This window comes from Leptonychotes weddellii, unplaced genomic scaffold (assembly GCF_054177405.1).
Source record: "Leptonychotes weddellii isolate Sample4059 unplaced genomic scaffold, ASM5417740v2 HiC_scaffold_4370, whole genome shotgun sequence".
Classification (NCBI taxonomy): domain Eukaryota; kingdom Metazoa; phylum Chordata; class Mammalia; order Carnivora; family Phocidae; genus Leptonychotes; species Leptonychotes weddellii.
Window position 1 is genome coordinate 1 of NW_028010446.1, and position 7,784 is coordinate 7,784.

General features: G+C 37.5%; 1 pseudogene; it reads right to left on the bottom strand.

Moving 5' to 3' along the window:
* Positions 1–7,310: 7,310 nt before the first annotated feature.
* On the bottom strand, positions 7,311–7,444 carry LOC115941507 (U2 spliceosomal RNA; annotated as a pseudogene).
* Positions 7,445–7,784: the final 340 nt, after the last annotated feature.

Sequence of the window (7,784 nt, forward strand, 5' to 3'; positions counted from 1 at the left end):
CTCGATCCCAGGACCCTGGGGTCATGACCTGAGCCAAAGGCAGACGCTTAACGACTGGGCCACCCAGGCGCCCCAAGGTGTTGATTTTTTTTAAAAAAAATTTATTTATTTATTTGAGAGAGAAAGAGTGAGACATAGAGAGAGCATGAGAGGGGGGAGGGGCAGAGGGAGACACAGACTCCCCACTGAGCAGGGAGCCCGATGCGGGACTCGATCCTGGCACTCCAGGATCATGACCTGAGCCAAAGGCAGACGCTTAACTGGCTGAGACACCCAGGCGCCCCAAGATGTTGATTTTTTATATTAGGTGAAATGTTTAAGTGATTCCGAAGTTAAATCTTCCAAATAGGGTATATTCAGAGAAGTCTAGCTTTTTAAAAAAGAAACCTGTCTTCTCTGCTTTATTTCCTCCTACTCCTGTAGGTAGATGTCCACTTAAATTTTTTCTTTTGTTTTAAAAATAGATGTATCTAATGCTTTTGTTTCATCTCCCTTCCCCTCCATCACTCTCTTCTCGATACGGAGAACTCCAGGTTACTTAAAGTCAATGAAGCCAGGAATAGGAGAGCAGCAAAAGCCAGAGGCAAGAACTTCATGCCTGAAGGATGGGGACATGTCTGGGGACAGTGCAGTGGAGTGGATGGACAGAGGTACCTGTGTCACTTGCCTGGAGCTCTATCCTTTATACAACTTCAGATGAGATAAAAAGTTGGGCAGTGAGCAAGTAATAAAGTAAAATAAAGCAGAAATCTCAGCTATCTCAGCAAATGGATTAGGCCAGACTATTGGCTACTGCATACATTTACTGAGTTCTTACAGAATATCTGGAAGACTAGCACTCAGTCTCTCTCTATCTCTCTGTCAAATAAATGAATAAAATCTTTAAAAAAAAAAAATACACTTTCTAGCTACTCTTGGTAAGGGTGAGGCAAAATGGGGACAACTGTGTACTCTGTGAGTTTAAATTAATGCAATATATTTTGGAGAGCAATTTGTAATATATATTCAGTGTCTAAAACAAAGTTAAACAAAATGAAACTATGATACCCTTTGACCCAGAATTAATACACATGGAATAAATGGACAAGTTCACAAAGATGTCTAAATACTACATTTCCTTCTTAGCATTGCTCATAATGAGGGTGTGAGAATCTAAATGTCCATCAATAGAGAATTTGCTAATTTATGATACATAACACATTAGGATTCCATGCAGCTTTAAACAGTGATAATAATCGAGGACTTATGAGATAAAAAGTTGTTAATGATATATTAACTGAGAAAGGAAAATTATGGGATAGTATGAGCTAGTCTTTGTTATATATATTTATACATATACATATATGTGTTTAAAACTTAAAAAAATAATCTGGAAGAATATATACCCCAAATTTTAAGGGTCTTTATCTTTGGGAAGGATTACTTGTGATTTTTAATTTTATTTTTCATAATTTTATGTTTCATATGAATGTTATAAAATTACTCTATGTAACTTCATAATTAGAAAAAGTCAATTTGGGAGGCGCCTGGTGGCTCAGCCGGTAAGCGTCTGCCTTTGGCTCAGGTCATGATCCCAGGGTCCTGGGATCGAGCCCCGCATCGGGCTCCCTGCTAAGCAGGAAGCCTGCTTCTCCCTCTCATAATCTCCCTGCTTGTGTTCCCTCTCTCGCTATCTCTCTGTCAAATAAATAAATAAAATCTTTAAAAAAAAAAAAGTCAATTTGGGGCACCTGGCTGTTTCAGTCAGTAGAGCATGCAACTCTTGATCTCAGGGTTGTTGTTTTTTTTGATCTCAGGGTTTTGAGTTCAAGCTCCATGTTGGGTGTAGAGATCTCTCAAATAAATAAAAAAAAACTTAAAAAAAATCAAACTACTTCCATGTAGGGAGCACATCTTCTTTGAAAACCTTTTTTTTCTTAGTCTTTTATTTTATTTTATTTTAATTTTTCAAGTTTTTAAATTGTAGTTGACATAATATATTCATTTCAGGTGTACAACACAGTGATTCAACAATTATATGTATTACAAAAAGCTCAGTGCAAAGAGTAGTTACCATCTGTCACCATACAAAATTGTTGCAATATTTTTTACTATATTCCCTATGTTGTACTTTAATCCCTGTGAATTATTATTAATTTTATAGCTGGAAGTTTGTATCTCTTAATGCACTTTACCTATGTTGCCTATCCCCTCCACCATCCTGCCCCCTGGCAACCACCAGTTTGTTCTCTATATTTATGAGTCTGTTTCTACTATTGTTGTTGGCTTGTTTTATAGATTCCACATGTAAGTGAAATCATATGGTATTTGTCTTCCTCTGTATATTTCACTTGGTATTATACGCTCTATGTCCATCCAGTTGCAAATGGCAAGATTTCATTCTTTTTTACGGCTGAGTCATATTCCATTGGGTATATATATCACATCTCCTTTATCTTCATCTTGTCGATGAACATTTAGGTTGCTTCCATATCTTGGCTACTGTAAATAATGCTGTAGTAAACGTAGGGGTCCATATATCTTTTGGAACTAGTGTTTGTGTTTTCTTTGGGTAAATACCCAGCAGTAGAATTACTGGATTGTATGGTACTTCTATTTTTGTTTTTCAAGGAACCTCCATATTGTTTTTCAGAGTAGGTTTTTTGAAAAATTTTGAGATGAATATACTTACACAGCAATATTTGTTTTCTTTCCTGATTAACAAAAGATTGATTGGATTAAAATCAGATTCACAGGAATCAAAGATCTTTCCCGTGTTAAGCTTAAGTGACAATTTCAAGGATGTAAGTAATTATGAAGCACAGGGAAAACATGCACAAGTTCGGGGTGTCCACCCACTTCCCAGCTCCTATGTGTTTCATTAGAATGAGCTGTGGATTGGGTTTAATGTAAGAGATCTCTGAGTTGTCTAAGTGATGCGTGTGAGCATATCACACAAAGGGGGATGTTCCATTGAGAGACATTTCCATTTTATTCTCTGAAAATTACTTAACACGATAAACACATGACATTTTTCAAGGAGCCATGCCTTTGTAAATTATAGATTCCAGGTTTGTTTACTAGAAACAATTCTAGATGTTTTCAGAGCAGATGTATTCTGTTAGATAAAGACTATGCTGCTAGTGAATACCATTAGTGAGTTCGCCAGGTCTGCTGGCATGTTTATAAGGGGATTGGATAGAGTCAACTTTGTTTTTTCCTTTCCTTCCAGGAGCATCCCTGATAAAGGGAGAGGGTTGACTGTAGGACTGTTGTTGACCCTTTCCTTCCCATCTCTTAAAATAGAAGCATATAGTATTACCACTGAATTAGTGACTTACAAAGTGTGTGTGTTTTTCTTAACAGCAGTTTTAAGTACTTTCATTATCATGGTTCCTATTCTGTGCTCTAATGCCATTTCTCCTAAATTCCTTTTACAGTAGGGTAGCCAGAAGGGAAGGCAATAATCCAAGTGTGAACTAACCAAGTCTTAAATTTGACACATGCAGGAATTGTCCAAGTTTTGGGGGTTTATTAAGTCCTTTAGGATAGGCATATTTGCTCTTCCTCCTCTTTATGCTCAAGTCCTCTATAACTTCTTCCAAGCTATTGCTAAAAGTATCAGATGAGGTTATCTATATAGATGCCGTACTTTATAACTGGCATCGGGCACATGCTCCAAAGCTGTTGCCACTGGGAGTCAGGGTAGCATGGCAACTAAGTGTAGGGGCTCTGTTGTTAGACAGACATGGATTCAAGTCCTGGTTCTGCTACTTATCTGTGACCTTCAGCAGTTTAACTGAAACCTCAGATGTATTATTTATATAGTGTGTATAGGGTTTTTGTTAGGATAAAGGAGATAATACTTTCAAGGTTCTCAGTCCTGTATTTGGCACTTTAAAAATGTTCCATAAGGGCGCCTGGGTGGCTCAGTTGGTTAAGCGACTGCCTTCGGCTCAGGTCATGATCCTGGAGTCCCAGGATCGAGTACCGCATCGGGCTCCCTGCTCGGCGAGGAGTCTGCTTCTCCCTCTGACCCTCCTCCCTCTCATGCTCTCTGTCTCTCATACTCTCTGTCTCAAATAAATAAATAAAATCTTTAAAAAAAATAAATAAAAATGTTCCATAACTCTTAAATATTCTCATTATTAGTATTGCTTTTCTATAGATCTTCTAGGTTTCTTTCCCTTAGTACCCTGTGGTATTATGATAGAGCACTTATTAATTCATTGGGTTGCTTTTGAATTGAACTTTCATTTATTGATCTTGTTCACCAGGATTGATTTTTAATTCTCAGATTCTCCAAGAGTTAGAATGCATCAAGTGATACTCTGGATATGAGGAATCCGGAGTTATAAGGGATTCTTTGTCATATATCCGTAGAATCTCTAGAGCCAAAGTGATCTTATCATTAGCATCAAATGGTACTTTCACCATGATTATGTGTTTGTTTCTAGGATTGTGCTCAAAGCTGAAATTCAAGATGGGAGGACAGACAGTAGGAAGCACACTGAGTTCTGTTTTCTTTCTTTGCCCAGACTTAACTCAAGAGAGAAAGCAACTGACAGTATTAATGACTACTTGTCATGTAATTCTTTTTTTTTTTTTTAAGATTTTATTTATTTATTTGACAGAGAGAGAGAGAGCATAAGCAGGGGGAACGGCAGAGGGAGAGGGAGAAGCAGGCTCCCGCTGAGCAGGGAGCCCAACGTGGGGCTCGATCCCAGCACCTTGGGATCATGACCTGAGCCGAAGGCAGACGCCTAACAGACTGAGCCACCCAGGCGCCCTGTCATGTAATTCTTAAGCAGTTTGTTTTCACCTGGTAGAGACTGCAGTACCCTCTCATCATCTTGTCTTATTTTTTCTCCCTTAGATACACAGGAAGCTTGATAATCTTATCAGCTCAGAGGATGTTAACACAGGTCTGCAGTGTGCTGATTGGACTTGGTGAAGAGAAAGGAGTTGGTAGCTTAGTTGCCTGCTACATATAGGCCAGGAAATGCAGGAAAACTCCATAAAAATAACGGAGACTTCCACTTCAGCAGAGTCGCTGTAGCTCCGTAGTCGGTTCCAAAGAGAAAGACAGTTTGCCTCCTGTACACTTACATGTTAGCTGAGCCTCTGAATTTTTGAAGTATATTGAGAATGTTCTCATTAAAAGCATTGATCTAAGTGGGTTTTCTGAGGTCAAAATTTTAATAGCTTTTATCTAATAAAAGCATTGCAGGAAGAAGCAGAATTGTTATAATCGGACTTGTAAAAAATATGTCTTTTAAATTGAAGGCTAAATTCTTCTAAGAATTCTAAATTCTTTTAAGTGTAAAATGTAAAGAAATGTATTTTTTAAGGTTAAGGCCAAGCTCATGAATAAAACCTTGTTAATGATGTCATTAGGTAAATTAGGAGAAATAAAATTAGATGAATTTAATTAAAAGAAACTTGCAGTTTTGAAAGTACTTGGCCCATATTTATTTTTTTTCTAAAACAGGGCATGTTTTAAAGAGAGTGTTTTTATGTGAATTGTACTCCAGGGTAAATCGTATTCACAAAGAGTGATTTTTCTAGATGTAATCCATTGAGTACATGTCAAGATGGCATATGTGTTGTAACTTCCATTACAGAGGTAAATTGCTCTATTTAAAATGATTTTTATCCTTAGATTATTTAAATTCATTATTATAATATGTATTATGTCTCGATTTATATACCACATTTTAGAATATAGTCTATTCATTTTGAAAAATATGTCTTCATGACACCTTTGCAATACTTGAAATATGGTACGCAAGGAATTATTATTTGTAAGTAATTGAAATTTTATTGAAACAGTGGAACAAATGTTTTATTTCTTAATTTAAATAAAGTATTTACTATACTATTAAAAAAAAAGAATGTTCTCTGGCTTGTGCCTTGAAGATTTTACTGTGGCCAAGAGTGGGGAAAAGCTTCTTAATTGGTCTAGGCTGTAGTGCAGACTACTTTGTCCCTTATTATCTATTCCTTTCACCCCCCACCATTGTTTTGGATCTCAACTATGGAATTAACACTCTCCTCCATTCATGACACATAATCATTGGTCTATGAAAGGCCCAGCTCTTGTTTTATCCATTCATTTCTCTTTCATTGTATACCCTATTTGCTCGAATGAATTTAATGATTATCTTTTACTTGTTCTTTTAAATGCATTATTCTCTGCATGTATTTTTAGTTGACATAAATGGTATTATACATCTTTTTCTTATTTTTTTTCACTGAGGACTATAATAGTTAATGTCCACCTACATAGCTGTGTGTATATTGAATCTGTTGCTCCTAACTTATGTGTTGTATTCTAAAGCATGCATCCATATAATTTTATTGATCCACTACTCCAGAATGGCTATCCAGATTGCCTTAGATAGTATTGGGATTACCAATACCAATAATGCTGTAACTAACAACATAGTACATGCCCTCTTAGGACTTGGGCAAGAACATCTTTGGGACATACTGAAGAGTCGGATTCTTGAGTCATAAGTGTATAATGAATTTAACTTAAGTAGTAGATTGTTCTCAGAAACATGAACTGTCCATACTTCTCCAAGTAGTATTAGAGGGTTCCTATGTCCCTCCATCTTCTCCAACATGTGCCATTATCCAGCTTTCTAATTTTACCAATGCCATTGTTAGTTTGATTTGCTTTTCTTTGATTACGAGTGAATTTGAGCATCTCTTTGTATGCTCTGTTGACTATAGAGTCAACACAATCCCTATCAAAATTTGAGCAGGATTTTTTTTTTCAGAAACTGACAAGCTGATATTAGCACTTATATAATAAGACAAAAAATAATAACTTTTTTTTTAAAGATTTTATTTATTTATCTGACAGAGACACAGCGAGAGAGGGAACACAAGCAAGGGGAGTGGCAGAGGGAGGGGGAGAAGCAGGCTTTCCGAGGAGCAGGGAGCCTGATGCGGGGCTCGATCCCAGGACCCTGGGATCATGACCTGAGCTGAAGGCAGATGCTTAACCATCTGAGCCACCCAGGCACCCCAATAACAATTTTGAAACAAGAACAGAGTGGCAGGGCTTTCACTTGCTGATTTCAAAACTTATTATAGGGGCACATGGCTGGCTCAGTTGGTAGAACATGTGACTGTTGATCTTGGGGTTGTGAGTTCGAGCCCCATGTTGGGCCCCATGTTGGGTCCCATGTTGGGCATGGAGTCTAGTTAAACAAAAAAATAAATAAAAACAAAACTTATTGTTTAAAGATTTTTTAAAAATTGATTTATTTGACAGAGAGAGCACAAGCAGGTGGAGTGGAAGGTTGAGCAGGGAGCTTGACATGGGGCTTGATCCCAGGAGCCTGGGATCATGACCTGAGCCAAAGGCAGACGCTTAACTGAATGAGCCACCCAGGTGCCCCTAAAAACAAAACTTATTTTACACTTGATCTTAGCCAAAAGGCCGAGAAGCGATCACAACAAAACTTATTTTAAAATGACAGTCATCAAAACACTCTTAGCCAGGAAGTAGGAATAGAATGTAGCCCCCTTAATCTCATAAAGATCACTTGGTCAGCAAACTAAAACCACACAGTGTACATGTTCCCCCGCAAAATCATTCCTAATGTAATTTGTCCCCTAAAATGTGTCTTGCCCTGTCCTTTCTCTTTATTTCTTCGGCCTTTCTCAGATCATTAAAAATCACCCATGTGGACATATATAAGTTATCTAGAGAGAGAAAGACTGATGGGTAATCACTCCAGTTTGAGAAGTCCCAAAGTTGATGATGTCACAGACCACTGATCTGTATGACA